This window comes from Coturnix japonica, chromosome 5 (genome assembly GCF_054131305.1).
Source record: "Coturnix japonica strain WE chromosome 5, WE-NBRP24, whole genome shotgun sequence".
In the NCBI taxonomy this organism is placed as follows: domain Eukaryota; kingdom Metazoa; phylum Chordata; class Aves; order Galliformes; family Phasianidae; genus Coturnix; species Coturnix japonica.
Window position 1 is genome coordinate 48,809,802 of NC_140667.1, and position 18,074 is coordinate 48,827,875.

Sequence of the window (18,074 nt, forward strand, 5' to 3'; positions counted from 1 at the left end):
TGAAGAAAAAGTAGTTTTCATAATATTCTTCCTTGTCTCTTCAAAGCATTGGGAAATCAGTACATAAAGGAGGAGAGAATGGCTTTCACACATAAAATTCAGCAAATACTGAATTAAGAAGTGGATAACATCCTTGCTTTGTTTTTAAAATAACAAGTACCACCTTGCTGAGATTTGTGTGTTTCCTACAGTAACCCACACACTTACATCCTTCATAAGCACAGTCTTCCCTGTATATGGGAGCCTGGTAGATTTTTTGTTTCTATTGCTGTATAGCATTTCAGTAGTTTTGAAGTGCTGCAATGCAAGATTTCTTCATTGATTAGATTTTGCATATCACAGTGTGGTTTCTATGCAGTTTAGAAGATAAACCCAAATCTCTTCATCCCAGCGTGTTTATTCTGCCAAATATGTTATTGGGTGAGAAAAGTGTGAGAAAAAGATTAACAGCTGTCCCTTAGAGAACCCTAAATCCAGGCAAGAGTTATGCTAAAGCACCTTGTTGCCAAAGATTGGGGAGTAACTGCTGTACAGCCAGACCTGAGCCAGTACCAGATAATAGCTTTTTCCACCCAGGATCAAGTCAGAGAATGCATTTTTGCAAGCACATATTGGCTTTTTTTTTTTTTTTTTCAAGTTGTGAGTTTTATCATGCAGCTATTTAATAGGGTGGGTAAATTGCTGGTGGTATAGGGCTCTAGGAGGCAAGGTGGTGACCTGGTAATCAGTAGGCTTCAGAATTTCCTTTTGTTTCATGTCTGGTTCTTTCATTCTCTTACAAAACGTGGACCAGCTCCCTGCCTGCCTTCCTGTTTTACTTGATTAGTGTGGTATTTAGGAGATGGAGAGACTGAATCCCTTAAGAAAAGATTTGAAATGAAAGCATCTGAAAGAGGGTAACTTTGGCTTGGTCTAAAGTGGAGGCATTTATGCTTAGTACATCTGGGAGAGGTGGCTAAAGGCTGGGAAAAGCTGAGAAGTGACATACAATCATGGAATGACTTAGGTTGGAAGGGATCTTAAACATCATTGAGCTCCAAACCCCTGCCATCGGCAGGGTTGCCAAACACTAAAACAGACTTCCCAGGTCCCCACCCAACCTGGCCTCTCTGGTTGTAATTTGGGTGTTGTTGACTTTTTGGGGCTTACCAGCTTGAGTTTCATCTGCATCATGAATTTCCCTGTATCATGTAGTAGCCACACATTTCCTCTGGAGCAGAACTGCTGCTTGCTGCCTACCCTTTTGTCCTTAGTCTCTGGGCCTTGGTCCTTCTGTAACTCACATCACATAGCTGCTAGTGGTGGCTGCCTCCTGCTCCACATGAAATACCACCAATGTTGTTAAGCCAAGCAGGAGAATAAGAAGGGAGGGATTAACTTCATTAAGTAAAGCCTCTGATAATTTAACTCCTGTAATCAAATACTAATTATGTGATATTCATCTATGACTGGATATTGAGTTCTGTAAGCAGTCTAGAGAGCTGTGTGTGTTCTCTCGGCATTCTTCTTTCTCATGATGCTGCTGAAATGAAGGCACACTGTTCTTGGAGGGATGCACAGAGATGCCCTGTTCTGTGGCTGTGAAGCATGTACAAAAGTGCTGCTCCACTGTTGTGGTTCAGTTCTCTGCAAATAGAAGGCTATGCAGAAAGATGCTTAGAATGCATCATTCATCCAGCACCATCTCACAAATCAGAGCAGTAAAACCCATTCTGTGTCTTAGTACAATTGAACACTTGAGCAAGATCCTTCCTAGAAGGAAAGAAATGCTGCTGTGCTGGAACCTTACTCTCTGCTCATATCCTGTTCTTACAAATAGGTGTTAAAGTTCAGTAACAGAAATAAAGATAAACTCTCCAGCTGTGCAAGACAGCATTTTAGTCACCAGATAATTTGGAAAGAGCCTCACATGTTTATCTTTCAGAGTAATTTTGCTAATATATATTTTTAAACCATCTTGTTTTTAAAAATGAGAACTGTGTCTGAGACATGCTTTTGTTCATTTTGATATAGATTCTTCTCTAATTTATGAAATTATGCTGTTGTATGCAGAGCCCAACTCAATTAGCTCCCTCAAATGGCTATTTTCCACTTGATCTAAGCTACACTCTGAGGCTGTAGCCACAGAGCTGTCTAGCACTGTAATAATAGGCTTTTTTGGCATTACTCCTTTTAGATTTGATTACTTTTTCCTTCAGCCATTAGCAAATGTTTTTTTCCTAGCTAAGTCCTATTTCATGTTCTCCGTTTTTTTTAAAATTCTTTTCCTTTTCTTTGGTGTTTCTGACACCCCCTAGTGAAGCGTCAATTGCAATTTAATTAATGTATCCTCTGCTGTCTTATTTCATGTGAGTAATAATAATGCTGAGCAAACATAAATCCAACATCAGTCCCTTTGGTGTACCCTAAGCTACTTCCACTGACCAGCTTTGACTTCATGGATTATTGTGGCTGTGGTGCTTTGTTTAAATCCCTCATACACTCCTTTGACCTTGTAACAGAATATGCATCTAGATTCCAGGTGAAATCACTGTAGGCTCTGGCACTGGTTTTAGCCAAAATCTACCACTTGAATACATGGACTGGAATGAACTCCATCCACAAACACTGAGTAGAGAACCTTTGGGTACAAGGAAATTCCCAGCTAACATAAACCTGAAAAGACCAGACATTGCCTCAGCCACATGCACTTATGTGCATCTGAGGAGGAAGAGAGCAGAGAAAAACTAAGGATACTTAGCAGATCTCTCTTTTACTTCCTCAGCTAGCACAGAGTAGGGATAAATGCATTAACCACATACTGTACTTTATTTGGCCATAGCAGTGAATCTTCTCATCTCTCCTTTGAGCTTTTCTTGAAAATGTCTTTTTTTTCCCTGTTACCTCTGATCAACTTTTTCAAGCCTTTTTCACCAAGATAACAGTAGAAGTGTTTTATTATATAATAATTATCTGTTCACTCAGTTGAACATACAACTATCATGAATTTAATGTGCCTGACCTAATAGCCAATGGCTTCATAATTCTTCAGGCAAATTCTGTTCCCTGGAACTCATTCAGTTACTCTATAAACTAAACTGGCACCTGGAAGTTAATAGCAGAGATATCTAAGGTAGCATTGAGTATTTTTTACACTGTTAACAATACATTCACATAAATTAGAATCACAGAATCATCAAGGTTGGACAACACATACGAGGTCATCCAGTCCAACTATCCATCTATCACCAGTATTTTATATATATATATATATATGACTAGAAGTCATTCCCTCTAGTTTTATTGCTAGTTACATGGGAGAGGAAGTCAACCCCCACGTCACCGCAACCTCTCTTCAGGTAGTTGTAGAAAGTGTCAAGGTCACCCTGAGCCTTCACTTCTCCAGACCACATGGTCTCAGCTCCCTCAGTCTCTCCTCATAAGACCTGTGATCCAGACCCCTCACCCAGTTGGAATTGCATGTATTCAGAGACTGCCATTCTGGACAGAACTTGCTTCACTGAGGTTGAGTTTCTTCAAGAAGTTGGTATCTTCCTGAGCAACCTGCATTCAAATGGGAGGAAATACCACCTTGTGGCGCCGGTCTCCTTCCATTGCCCTGAAGTCTCACTGAGAGCAAGCTGATAAAGTGGAGGTGGGGAGTAATCCCCCAGTTGTGATGGCTGTGGTAGATGTCTCTGGAGGAGCAATTTCATAGTGACTTCCAGATGACTCACTTCCTAAGTTGTAAATGCCCAATTATGGCTCTTTCCTAAGGCTGCTTGTTCCCTGTGTTTATCACTGAATGCTTAAGACAACTCTTACAAAAGGCTGAAGGTTGAAATTCAAATCCTGGTTTAGAGATTTGCCTTACAAATGTTTAAACCTTCAAACCAAGCAACAGAAAGGTACGAAAGAGCCTTAAAAAAGCCCTGTGAAAAAACTGTAAATAATTTATTTTGCCACTTCTCTTGCAAACCCACATATACATAACAGCGATTCAAACACAAATCCCAGGTAATTATATGAATTTCAACATCTGCATGAGAAAGGGGTATTATAATCCTTCTTGATGCTGCTTTTTCCTTCCCAGGCCCTCAGCACACAAAGCTTTCTGCCTCAGAAGCTGGGATGAAGAGATGAAGCCCCGAATCCCCTGTGGTCCTCGTTTTGCACACTACTGTTCAACTCCTACATTTCTGTGATTTGCATTCCCCCATGAAGCAGCCAAATGAATAAACATTAAAGATGGAGACTGACAGCAATATTCTTGCTAAAGAAGCTCTCTCTTTCAAAAATCAATGAGGTAATATCCTTTTAAAGCTATTTCCAACTGTCGTCTCTCCTGATTTGGCTCTCTGGGAGCTGAAAGTATTGAGGAGATTACTGACAGATTTAAAAACGGAGAGGTTCACCTTATTTCGATCTGATACTTTTAATGTTCTCTAATGCTCTGTCTATGCTGTGAAGCCAGACAAGAGGCCATCTCAATGCTTTTATTTGATCAGGTGAAGCACTGGGTAACTGTGACTTTCTGGATTATTTTAGGGAGGACAGCCACGCAGCTGACAGAAAGTCAATGATATCATGGAAAAGCATCTAATCTCCTGTAGGTTTGCCACCTCTTTATGCTATCCAGCAGGGAGCAGCCTGAGCTCACCTCACCAGAGCCCTGCTTCTGCTTAGTTATTTTGGAAGAGCTAGGACATGTTCATATCATTCCAGCTGCACTGAGGCACATCACTGGCTACTTAGAGCTCCAGCTTCACAAACCAGTGTAGAAATAATAGTCCTTACAGCATCATTTCTAATGGACTTGTGAAAATAGATTAGGTACGTTGAGTTCAGGCAAAAAATAAAAGCATTTATTGATATGTTTTGTTTTGGGCAAACAGTCTGTTCCTTTGATACATCTTACTACTGAGTTTCAAAGAAATCAAATAGATGACGCTGTGAAGAAAACGATTTGTTAAAAATTAAGCCTTTTTCTTTGGAGATTCAAGTTGAAAGAACATCTCTGTGGACTGTGCCTAATCAAAACCTTTGAACACTATCAGGCATGCCCCATTAGGGTTGCCAGCTTTCCAAAACAAATTACTTACAGTAATCCCTTGCCTGATGTATGCTGTAAAAGACAATAGTTCAGCTTGACAACACTGTCATTGCATGAGATTTATACTGTGCAGCTGAGCAAACCTCAATTTATACTTTATATCACAAAGTGGCCATGAACTCCACTTCAAGACAAACGTTATTAAAACTATCAAACTTACTTAACATAACTGGCCAGGTTCTCAGTGCTTCTGGTCCAGCTCTGTTAGTTTGAGAAGAGTTGTACTTATTTACACCTGATGACAATTTGGCCATAATAAACATTCCCTTCCTCCCCAGGGTCTAGAACTTTAAAAACTGATGTTATCACTAGGAACTGTCAATGGATGAGGCAGCAGTGAAAAGAGTAAATTCATTCACATGCACTGCAGTTGATTACATTTATTAAGTTGTAGTTGTAAGAGTCTTTAACAGGGGTAAAACAACACAGTCCCACTGAAAGTAATGCAGCATTTCCATCCGTTCTTTCTAGTTTTTGGCTTTCATCACTGTGTACTTAAGCTCATTTCTTACACAATTATTTTCTTTATGTAATGAGCTTGATCTTGTTTAATTCATTCCGTGACCAGTCATTTGGATCATCACAAAGGCTTCTTAATGTCATTAAAACATTCAATTGGATCATAAAATAATTCAGAATTAAATGAAGCACGGTAACTTAAATTATTCTGTAAATTTCAACTGTGCAAATGTAGTGAAGGGACTGTGTATTTGATAGTAATTGGAATGGAGTTAAGTCATCTTCTAACAAAAAAAATAAAATCAAATAAAATGCAATTTGTATAATAGTATTTTGTATTAGATAAAAAGTGTTAGTGATGCCATACATTTTACCGAGTGAGAAAGGATTAATTCCTATGGTATAAATTTGGTGAGCATAGATCAATGTATGTAACCATGTCTTGTACTAAGATGAGGTGAAGGAGCCAAATATCCAAATAAACCAAGAATTCAGCTGTACCAAAATGCATAGACCTCACAAAAGTGGCCTGGCAGCTCTGGTGGTACAAAGGGATGTGGAGACTTTGGAATGTTTCTCAGCCTCTTTTGAGGTTTGAGGTTTGAACAGAACTGAGTTTAAGGTCCAGAGTTATCCCAAGTACTGGGGTGAGATTCCTCCCATGTTTTAAGTACTTTTCCTGCTCATCGATCAGTCTTTTCTAGAGCTTGGACCGTGAATTTGAACTGAATGCATCCCACCTCTGAAACAGCACTTTGTTTGGGCAGAACAAAAACTTTTTTTTCTCTCTTTGAATGGGCATTTAAGTGGACTTGGACTACAGTTCTCTATGCAGCTCTCAGGAGAGAACTCTTGGAAAACTCTATTTGCTGGTTGCTATATACATAAAGCATTTACCTAAAGATTTCTTGGTTTAGGTACCAACAGTGATACCTAGCATTCTTACCTCATCTAATTCTACTTTCCCTGTTTCCTTTTCCTTGTCTCTCAAATAGAAACATCATCTTTGAGGGAGAGAGAATCTTCATTTGTGTCATCGATGACAAAAATATAAACAGTCCACATAGCGGGTCGTGTTTTCTTCCCAAACTTCATTTTGCAGCCAAATATGGTTATAGAAATGAATTTGAATTTTAGAAAAGGTACCAGAGAAAGCTTTTTAGAGGTTTATGTAGGGATGTTGTTAGGATGGAAAACAGAGAGTGCTTCTTCTTCCAGAAAAAAATTTAACGTGACTAAAATCCTGTTGGTCCCTGGAGAGCTTAGTAGGAGCAGCAAAATTTCTGAAACTAATACCACTAGAGAACATTATACTTTCAGCTGTGTCATGATTTTGTTCATGTTTGCTTATGGGTCACTGCAGTTTTCAATGCTTTTTCTACAAAACCTACAGTGACCTGATCGTCTCTGTATCTTCTACGTAAATACTTCTACTGCAAACTCTCTAGCTTTGTAGGTTTCGCTTGACATCATGGTAAATGAGTGGTTAATTGGCCTTGAAGTGAGATGCCCTCTGCAATGTTTCCATACATCTGAAAGTTAGCAAACAGAAAATGGCTTCAGGTGAAGTACTGCAAAAACCTTACTTTTGGCCTCATTTGACTACAGTCAAAATCAAAGAAGCTTTGCTACCAATATCATACAAACAAAATAGCCAAAATCTTACACTTCTAAAACTGACAGTCTCTGAAACATATTTGTGTTTTGCACTTTATGTTTTTTAATTAAATATTCTTATATGTCTTTAAGGAAGAAAATCTTTTTCCTCTCTTTCCTTGGAAGGAATAACATTGTACTTACAATAAAGTTTGCTGTCATGATAACTTAACTGAAGCAATAAGTCTTTGCAGTCTTTGTTCTGGTCTCTAAAGCAGTGACATTTTCCATTCCTTTAAAAATTAAAATATGTAGCAAGTCTGGATATTGAAATGACAGTTCTGTTCTTTGCATGTGCACGTATGTATTTTCCACCTATGATGCTTGCACTTTGGATGGAAAAGAAACTGATAGATTATAATTATGACAAATTGTGCTAGCACGCTTTTCCTATTGTCTTCTCTTTATAATAAAGGGACTGTCCTTTCCATGGAAAGGCTTTTGGAATTCAGACACATCGCTGTTGCAAGTCAGCAGATGCTGATGTGGACAGTAAGATAACTCAGATCAAAGGCCAAATGATGGGTTAGTGTCCTGTAATCATGCTGAGCTAAGATGGAAGCCAAGCATACATAGTGTGTTGGAGGTAGAACTCAAGAATTTCCAGGTGTGAGAATATATGTTGAAAGCAGTTCTGGCTCTTTCATGTCCTTTTGACCCTTCTTCACCTCTTTCCCTCAGATGTTAGTGCTTTCATTCTTTTTGGTACTACTGTAAACATTAAAATTGGCACTGTTGTCACAATTCCCACTGTTGAGGACCAGAAGTTCAAAGGGCTGAATGGAAAATGTTAATGGTAAGATGCAAACCTTGAGAAAGTAAGACCAGTGTACTAAGAGAATTATCCCAATTTAAGCTACATTTTCTCATGAGTCTCTTTGACTTTCAGGTGACAATAGGTGTAAATTGTAGGATTTGACTTTTGATTGTAACTGAGCAAAAAGGAGTAGTAATCTTTTCAACACAAGTGACAAAAGGCAAAAATCTGATGCTCTAAACAGAAAAAAATGACAAATTGTATTCACTTTAATTAATGAGGTAAAAAATCTCAATAATAAATTATTCAGCAAAGCAAAACAAAACAAAAACAGAACACTAGGATGGCTATCAATGTTTATCCATGCTCCATAAACACACAAAACTCTTGCATATTGGAAAAGCCAATGGTACCTAAATTGATGGCTGCCTATTCAAGACATCTCATTTATTATAGTAGATGTGATACAGACAAATAAAAGAATGACCCTAAGGAGGCTGCTATGTGAAGAAGAATAGGAGGATAATGAGGTCAGATAAAATGTCTGGATCTCATTAATCCCAAATTGCTAAGAGAGCTTTCAGTGGCAGTACAGCAAAGATGGTGAAGCATGATGAAGGAGCCCATACTGACACTGCTGTTACCTGGTAACCCAAACCTACAGAAATCTCCATCTCTTCTTTGTAAATGGCCAAGAAAAGCACAAGGACACTTAGTAGCACATCTACAGGCAGATGCTCTATTTACTGCGTAAATATGGGCTTGAGTCAGTGAGGTGTTAGTCTCTCGCTGCTCATATACTTTAAATTGTACCAATGTGAAGCAATACCAAAACTAGAAATACATGAAAATGACACATTAAAACCAGCAAAGCAAAACCACCAGTGAAATCCTAACAACAGTTATATTAAGCTGGAATAGTAACATTCAAAAATAGTTATAAATATCTCCCCTCCCTCTAACAAACAAGAAATTATTCCTTTATTTGGCAAGTATCAGTTTGTGGGACTCCTTCTTTTGACTGTCTTATATTTCACTTATGTAAGCATCTTTTGCAAGCAAATTACTTGCCTTATATCTCACCTATGTATCCATTCTTACAAACATAGCCCCTTTCATTATGGAATGCAGCTGATTTCTATCTTTCAGGATAACTTTTTATGTCATGATAGCTTGTTACCTCTCTGTCGGCCCCATGTATCACTTTTTCTTGATTAAACAAATCTATAGGCTCATGCTTTTTTATCAGGATCTCCATTTTGCTGCTCGTTCTGCATATGGTGACCCACTAAAACCTTTAGGTTCTTTACAGCTATGCTAGGATCTTGCCGGCCATTCTCCATTTTTTTATTTTCCATCCTAAATACAGCATCCGTATTGTATTTAATCTTATTGATTTCAGGTCATTTATCCAATTTATTGTGATCATTTTGAAGTCTAATCCCGTCTCCAAAAATTCTCATGAGCTTTCCAGTAAGATGTCATCCACAAATTTTATATGTGTAATCTCCATTTCATGATCCAAGTCATTTATAAAAATATTGAATAACAATGGGCAGAGGACAGGCTCCTCTGGGGCCCAGATGATGTGACCTTCCAGCTTGACAGCAGGCTATTGATAACTATTCTTTGCATAAGGTTTTTCAGGCATTTGTGTATCAGCTTTGTAGTGATTTTGTCTAGATGATAATCCTTCATATGTCTGACTCCAGCCCTCCACAGAAGCTCATTGTATTTTATCTACTTCACTGCAACAATTCTCTCTCTAATTACCTGATCTATTGAGGCTGCCCTTTCTTGTCAGTGCTTCTTTCTAAGCAGGGAAATATGGCTTTCCTTTATTTACACTTTCTCATACTCTGTTTTTTCAGACTTGGACACTACTCATTATCATTTTTCTTCTCCTTTAGCATCAGCAACAGAGGGAAATCTGGCTTTCTTCTTTTCTCTGGAGATCTGCATGTTCTACATATCTACAGATCTACAATACATCTGTATTTTTTCTTCCTCCTGTTTCCAATGCTAGATATACACCTCTCAAGAAATAATGTAATTCCCAGGTTTAATCAATAAATTGGCAGAACATTAAAGCTTTTTGGATTGATCACTGTATGGTGGAACAAAACAAAAACCCAACATACATTCAGGTATGTTTAAGTATAAAGTAGTACCACTGATTTGCTTAATCTCCGTGTTATTAGTAACCTATATAATTCAAGCAGCCTTTGGCCTCAGCAGAGTTAGTTTGAAGTATGAGATACAGTTTTCCACAGCGGAAGGTTTCTTGGAGTCAAATGCTGAAGTCTGTGCACATCTGCTTTCACCTAACCCCTCTCCAAGAAAGCATGAACTATTCTCCTCTGTGAAACACTCTGGGATGTCCTCCATGAAACACTCAGAAGTGCCCATTCTCATTTCTTTCATCTTATTGGACTGTCTTTCCAAAAGCATGTTGCATGGATTTTGTAAAATCCAGGATGCCATCTGCCAGGAATGGCTGTTGTGTGCCCCATGGAGCAGAGTGGAGAGATATAAGCAACAGAAGAACTGCACTGATTCATAGCAGCTGGGGATCCATCCTTGAATCCAAAATGAACCCTTCAGCAGCAGCCCGAGGTCTGGCTCACATTCAGTTGCAGCAATGGGCAACATACGTGCGTGACACAAGGATTTGTACTGCTGTACAGCTACAGCTCCGTCCCCAGCTGCAGGTCACAGTGAGAAGCCTTCTAGTTGCCAAATGTCCCCAGTCATTGCCTCCTGTTACTAGCATCCGTGATTTGCAGTGTTGGACTGGGGTGCTTTATACTAAAACAGATTCCTTGGCACATTCATGCTCACAAAATGCAAACACTTGTAAAATGCAAGCACAATTAATGTGTGTGTGTCTGTGTGCTTTGAGAGAGGCTGGAAACACTCATTGGTTCTGGTCTGAATTGGCTTCCTGGTTCAGGGCACACTTATGAAAGGGATTTTAGCTACCCATTCAGTGCCAAATGTAGCAGATGGTGGTAGGATAGTAAATTACGTTAAGGAATACTTGAACAGTTTCTTTCCCACTTCTGTAGTTGAAAAACAAACAATTGAGTCACTTAGGGTAATGGCAGATGCATTTTCGTGCATGTCTACCACCCTGATAGTTTTACAGAATTATCTCAGAGAATAAAAAAGCAGGTTTAATAACCATGGAAATGATCTGAATAATCCTGGAGTGATCATCATTTCTAATTTAGAAGTTTATGTTCCTCTGTTGCTAAGATTTAAATTCGTGTTTCCAGGTCCAAGTATTTATTTACTCATATTCTGCATTTTTTTCCCCTCACAATTTTCCTCTTATTTACAAAAACATTTCTATAAAACTTTCCAGCCAACTGGAAGCGATAAGTCACACCCCTGGGTGTTGCCTTATTGTTATGATGTGTTGAACTGTATCCTGTTTAAAGCAGTATTTAAACTATCTTCTATATAGTTTGTTTTCCATCTCTGCCTCCTTTGTGAGTTTACACACATTTGAAAGACCTTTCCATTACCTGGCATTGAAGGACCACATAACAGTTTGGGTTGGAAGGGACTCCAGTCCCACCTCCTACTTGCAGCGGAGTCACATTGCTCAGGGCTCTGTGCAACTGGGTCTTGAAAGTCCTCAGGGACTGAGGTAGCCCAGCCCGATTCTGATTATAGCATCAAGTAGAAATATCTGGTTTGAATTCAACTCTGTCTTTAACATAATCTATATTATCTGACCAGTCTGGTGACCTTCTCTACTGTTCTTTTTTTTTTTTTTCCCCTGTAATTTTTATTGTGTATGAAAAATAGATGTGCATATACACGGATATCCCTGAAGTGGTTCTTTGCTCCGAAGAATGCCTACAGATTTGGAATTTATTTTCTGTTCTGCCAAGGCATGATACAAACCAGTCTCCATTTCAGAGGGTCTGGACATCTCATTAACTAAATATTGACAGCTCTGCTGGCAACCTGGGGAAAGTAACTTGCTGAAGAAGAGGAGCCCTGAATGTGAAAATGATAGAAAGGAAGAACAATTTTGTACAATGAAGTGCACGAGAAAACATGTAAATGAAAAAGGTAAAACTGTAAAAGCATACATTATTCATATCATTATCTAGCTAAATAAGAATAATTAATCCCTTTTGTTTGTTCATTTTCTTTGATCTTATTCACAGAAAGGTACACAAATTGCCTGAAGTTTTGAATTCCAGCTTCTTCTACTGTTACACTCTCATTCATTTTACATTTGGAACCATAAAAAATAAGATGGTATATAGCCAAAGCACCACCTCTTTTTTTTGTATGCTCTAGGATCTAAGTCTAAGGGTTAGGTATCTGTCATTCGACCTGTGAGTATGTTACTCTGTTATAAGAGAGGGGCTGGTTCCTTCTGCAACCATAAATCACTGATGTGTGGCGGAATGATCATCCATATCATCTAGGTGTGCGCTGTTGATGTCCTTGATATAAATGGATTGGCTTGCAGCAGATAATAATTCAAACCAGGCATTTTTCAGGATTTCAGTAAATGCCTATAAAAAGTTCTATGTTCAGGACTGGATCATCCCTATTGGGAAATCTTGTCTTCCTTTGGTGCACTGTCTTCAGAAAAATGGAAGTAAACAGATTTTTATAGGGTATTTCTCAGAGATTTCAAATGGATGTTTTAGCTTTAAGCAAGAACAGGGTCATCAAATATGGCTTAAGAGAAATATCACTGCACTGCTATTTGCGATTGCGGAGATTGGTGGCCCTGCCTGGCAGGGGGTTGGAGATTCATGATCTTTGAGGTCCTTTCCAACCTGGGACATTCTGTGATGCTGATTGTTGTTGCTGCACTACTGCTTTGTGATCCCATCCTGAAGGTCCCTCTACTCACTCTTCTTCCAACGCTACCATGAAAAACAATATATTTGAGTGGAAAGCCAAAATATTTTCCTTTTGTTTCCTCTTATGGAAAATGTTTTTTCCCTTTTGTAAGAACATGCCTTTCCCAATGACTGTTTTACTAGCATACTACTGAAAGGGGTAAAACAAAGGTGAAAAGATGTTGAGGGAGTTAGCCACAGGTATTAGAAAGCCTCAGGTGAGTTATAATTGATGCCAGACTCAGCTGGTTGCCAGAGATTATAATTGCCAGCCCAAAGTTTGATGATTTGGCACCTCATGATTCCCTCTTCCCAGAGGGGGACAGGTGTGAGAAGAATGAGTCTGATTTCATCTTTATGCTACCTGATGAGACTCTGATGCAACGGGAATTTCCAGGTGACCTGTGCTTGGTTTTGTGAAGCAAGTGGCATCGGACAATGGCAGTGAATGCCCTACTGAGTCAAATTATTTCCAGGAATAATCCTCTTCTATATAGGTAGGAGTTATTCTTATAACTTGCTTCTCATTTTCATCTATGATAATCTACCGTGAGCTCAGAAGTATGTTTTCTTAATATATACTTGTTTCCTTTAAGTTATTTTCATTTAGATGAATGTTAACATCTCTGCTAGGAAGACTGCAACTTATTGCTGTGAATAATGAGCACCCCTAGTTATATTTAATTCTATACATTTCTTCTCCTTCTTAAGATCCTCACCTGCCCCAAGAGCAGAGCTCCACACTTTCAAGAGCTTTCTGTATTTTTCAGAATAGCATTATTAATGCTCTCAGGAGGAAATAAACCTAAAAGTACCTAAGCTAACCTAATATGGGTTTTATATTTCTTAAATTTATTTTTAAATTTTCTGCAATGATCAGTATATGTAATAAATAAAGCTGACAGCCAGTGCTTTGTCTGGAAGGGAGTATTGACAATTCTGATCTTACAGTAAGTCTAGGAATATTAAAATACTGTTTTCTGGTAAACCAGTAATTTAGCTGCTCAGGAAAAGGTAGAGCATTACTTTCTGAGCAGCTGTTCCTGCTCTTAAGGCATCTAGTGGAAAACCATGAAAATGCATCAAGCTTTCACAGTATGTGAGAAACTATTACAGCTTTCAGTTACTAAATATATAGAAGAAGAAGAGCATATGAAGGTCTCTAAGGCTGTGGTGGAACTGAGTCATTGCTTAATCTCTATTAAGTTTCCTTCAAAAAAGTATCTCCCAAAACCAACAAAAAACCCCACTGCAGCACACTTTGCTTCACTCAGTTGAAAAGGTAACTATAGTGACATTGGAGAAAAATTAGATGTTATCATTTTTATAGCATAGTATCTAATATGTCCTCCAAGACCATTTATATGAGGGTGAGAGGATGTCAAGAGTCCTTCCTTGTGGGCTCCTTCCAATTCGGGAAATTCTGTGCTTCCAGGTCTCCATAGCAGTTCACCAAATCACTGCAGACCACTAGTGGTCAGTCCCTCTGTTAGAGGGAGGACCTGTTCCATCCTGCTCAGTCACAGCTCCAACTCACCCTATTATTTGGTGTTCAGTGCAGTGACAGTGAAGCTGCCAGATTAGAGATTATCTTTAGAGTTTGTGCGTGCTTGAATTTGCTCAACTGTGAGGGTTGCTCCCTTTCCATGTAACGAGTTAACACTTTGTCTGTTTCTTCTAATACATATTTTATGACCTGGCTACTATCTTATAATTGTCTGAGCAGCTCAAGCAGGTGGCCTGGTGGCTTTATAAATGCCATTATGGTGACTAAAAGCTACACTGCACTTGGCACCATTTTTCACAATGTCTTCAGGGCTCTGGTGTTGACTTGCACTGGTGACAGAGCCAGCATTTGCAATCTCCCTGTCCACTTTCTGCTAGTTTGGCAGCCAGAATTCACCTCTCATTCTCTGCAAATCTGGTTTTCCTACATGGGGACAAACTTTATATGAGATTTTATATTAAAAACAGTAAAATCTACCCAAGCTAAGCCCAAAATGTGTTCCAGATTGGACTGACAAGGGATGCATAATAAAAGCATGGAGGCAAACTGGAAACAAACTGAAAACTAAGCTCAGGAAGGATGATTTTATGCTAAATGTGATTTTTTGACTATTTGGTGTGTGTTAAACTGAGATTCACTCAAGCTATTACTGTCACTGGAATGGAAAAATAAATCATACCATGTCTGGAACTGTTGCTTCAGAATAATACACAGGTTTCAATGATGCTGTACTCCTCTTTCAGTATCTTGTTGTTATTGCTACATTATTCAGAGCCTGCAGATATCCATCACATTACTCCATTTGCAGATTCAGCAGTCTACAGAGAGCATCCATAAAATTAAGCATGTTTACATCCCACTAAGGTAACATAATTAGTTTCATGATTATTTCAATTTTGTGTTCTCTACCTAGGCTTGTTTCTTTTTCATATCAAGATACACAGATGAGATCTTCAGTGTGTTCTTAGTGAGAACTCTATAAGGGACCAAATGCAATCCCAGTATTTGCTTCATTTCCAAGTGCTTAAGTTTCTTCTCTTTTCGGAGGAAACAAAAAATAACTTTGTAGACCAACCAAGATATATGTTTTGAAACCGAAGTTAATTTTATTGCAGATAATCAAAATATTCCAAAATAAATTAGCCTTAATTCCAAATTTATCTAATGAAACTACACTTTCTATCAAATACGTGCATCCAGACCTAGACATTGTAGGAGGCTATATGGGAAACTGTTTTTGTCCATAAGCAAAGAGGACAAGATTCAGCTTTTGTGAAATCTGGCATTCTGTTGAATTCAAGGAAGCCATGACATTTTATGCAGTCAAAGAAACAAAATCTTTTTTCAATTCCTTTGGAGAACTCCCACACAAAACCTATGACAGTCATAACTTTTTACCTCACTGTAAACTGAAGTAAGTGCTACTTTTCCCACCTTTAACCAGATTCTCCACACGGTGTAAGTCCTAAAAGACAAAGATTTAAAACAAATGAGTGTAGGAAGAAACAGAAGCAGGGGCAAGGGGAAGCCCCAAAGTGAAAAAAATAAGTTAGAACCTGAGGAATCAGGTCATATCAGGATGGAAGAGGCACAAATCATCGATATCTGTGAGATACGTGTGTCATGCAGCAGACATGAAGCATCACGATGGAATTCAGACACTGTATTTGCATCACAATGCAAACTAAACTTTTCTCTCCTGGACTGCTACATACTGCTGCACAGACATCAGTGGTTGCTGGTCACATGCATACCTGGCAGAGTACAACAGAAGCGGGCCATGTAAGAGCTTCCAGGCATGAAGTATTGCAGAAAAAGCATGCGTAGCTTGATGCTGTTTCTATAGCCAAAGCTGCCTTTCTGTACTACTCCTTCCCAACTGTGTTGTTTAACTGGTGACTCAAGCTCTGATGAAATAAGCAACATTCTTATAAAATGTCAGTCCAAGGGCAAAATGGCTCAACAATGTCTGTAGTTTCACCACCACAGAGAGGAAAGCTCGCAATACAGCAATAACTGCTCCACAGATAAGTGGTGATAATACAATGATGCTACTCCAAAACCTTCTTCAGCAGATTCTTTCACCTCTGGCTTTCATGTAGGGATTTGTTTAATCTCTTGTTGATAACATGACAACAAACAAAGCTATTACTATAATAACATGATTACACACCTAATCAGTCTTTAGACTTATTGTCTAACTAACCTTTCCTACTAGCAAGTGAGAATTTGCGGACGTTAACTTACACTAAGCTTGCTTGCTTTGCACTAATATTTCATTGCTAATTAGCAGCATTTCCCCCCTGCAGATACTCATTTAATAAAACATTGAATTTTTAATGCTTTTGACTGGGGGAGGTGTAAGCCTTGTGCAAGCCTAAGGATTAATACTTGTCTTTATTTTGCCCTTGCTGAAGCACATTACTGGTGTTATGGTCACCCTTGTCCTCTCAGACCATTCAGAATCTAATAAAAGCACTTCCATCGCTCTCTGAGACCTTGTTTTTACACTTGGCACTGCTATTTTAAAGCCAAGATGTATAAATTTAATAAAGAGATGTTATTCTCAGTGATTCATTTACAATAGCAGAGGTGCCAACTTCCGTAAATCTGTCTAAGATAATGTCTGGAATGATTACTGAATTGTAGAGGTTTCATACACAGACATAAGTGAACTTACAAAGTTCCTTATTTGTATCTGCAAAAATTTGAAGCCTTAATGAGTGTGATTTGTGGGCTGAGCTCATAATTTGGAAGGTCTTTCCATGGGTCAGCTGGTGCTGTGCTGGTACAAATTATACAACTTTGACAGGATAAGGCAGGACTAATTTTAATATAGGACAGAGGATGCTTCACTACTCATAACTTTTGTTTCTCATTCCTGAGTTCAAGTCTTGGCCAGACTGGTAGAAACAGTGGGTGAAAATAGTACAGTTGTACCCCAAAGGCTTCTGCATTCCTTTGGTCTGTAAGGCCTTGTACTTGCAAGTGTAGACAAAGATGCATTCAGATGCCAGTAGGCACGTATGCACGCAGTGGCCTACTCTGTGCCTCTCTTGTGGGTTTTTATACATTAGCCAATCTTCCCTTCTTAGATATACCAAGCTAAGTGGCCAGTGGTCAACAGAATGTACAAGTTGAAGGCCTCAAATTAGATGCAGAAGAGAAATGGCACAAGAACCTTGATAGAATGGAAAATTTATTTTTCCACATGTGGAGATATAAAAAATAAAAAAAAAGAAATATCAAGGCTTGGACATGAACCTGGATCTGATGTTGATGAGGGAAGCTTAGGGGCTCAGCAAGCTGACCTTCCTAATAACTATTTAAAAATACCCTCAACAATAAATAAGATTTATGGAAGAGTGAATATCTTCCATAGTATTATCAAGTGTAGTAAAACATCTCTACGGTGTCTGAAGAGGTAATTTTCTATTATCTGCTAGAAGCCTTTTAAGTAGGAGAAAAAGAGTGCTTCACAGTTATGCTATTGGCTGAGGTTCATCCTGTAAACACAGAGAAGTACCACCTAGGGCTCTGACAAACACACATCTTTGAAGCACTCAGGTATTGAAGCAGCCCCTGTGGTAGCTCTGTACAACTTCTTATTGTGTTTGTTTTACATCATGCTGCAGAAGGAGGTTCAATATGTTTCTCTTCCTTTTCTTTCTCTATTTTTTTTGTTGGGAATAAGGATGAACTCGGATTATTTGGATGTATTCTGTA

The 18,074-nt window shown here is 38.6% G+C and overlaps 1 long non-coding RNA gene across 2 annotated transcripts in view; it reads left to right on the plus strand.

Annotated features, from left to right (window-relative positions):
* Positions 1-5,837, plus strand: part of LOC107315280 (uncharacterized) — a 117,303-nt gene extending 111,466 nt beyond the window's left edge. For both annotated transcript variants that reach the window (XR_014946144.1, XR_001555852.3), the window contains 2 exons: positions 4,073-4,285; positions 4,528-5,837. This is a non-coding gene — a long non-coding RNA (uncharacterized LOC107315280). The remainder of the gene's footprint in view (positions 1-4,072; positions 4,286-4,527) is intronic.
* The last annotated feature ends 12,237 nt before the right edge of the window (positions 5,838-18,074 follow it).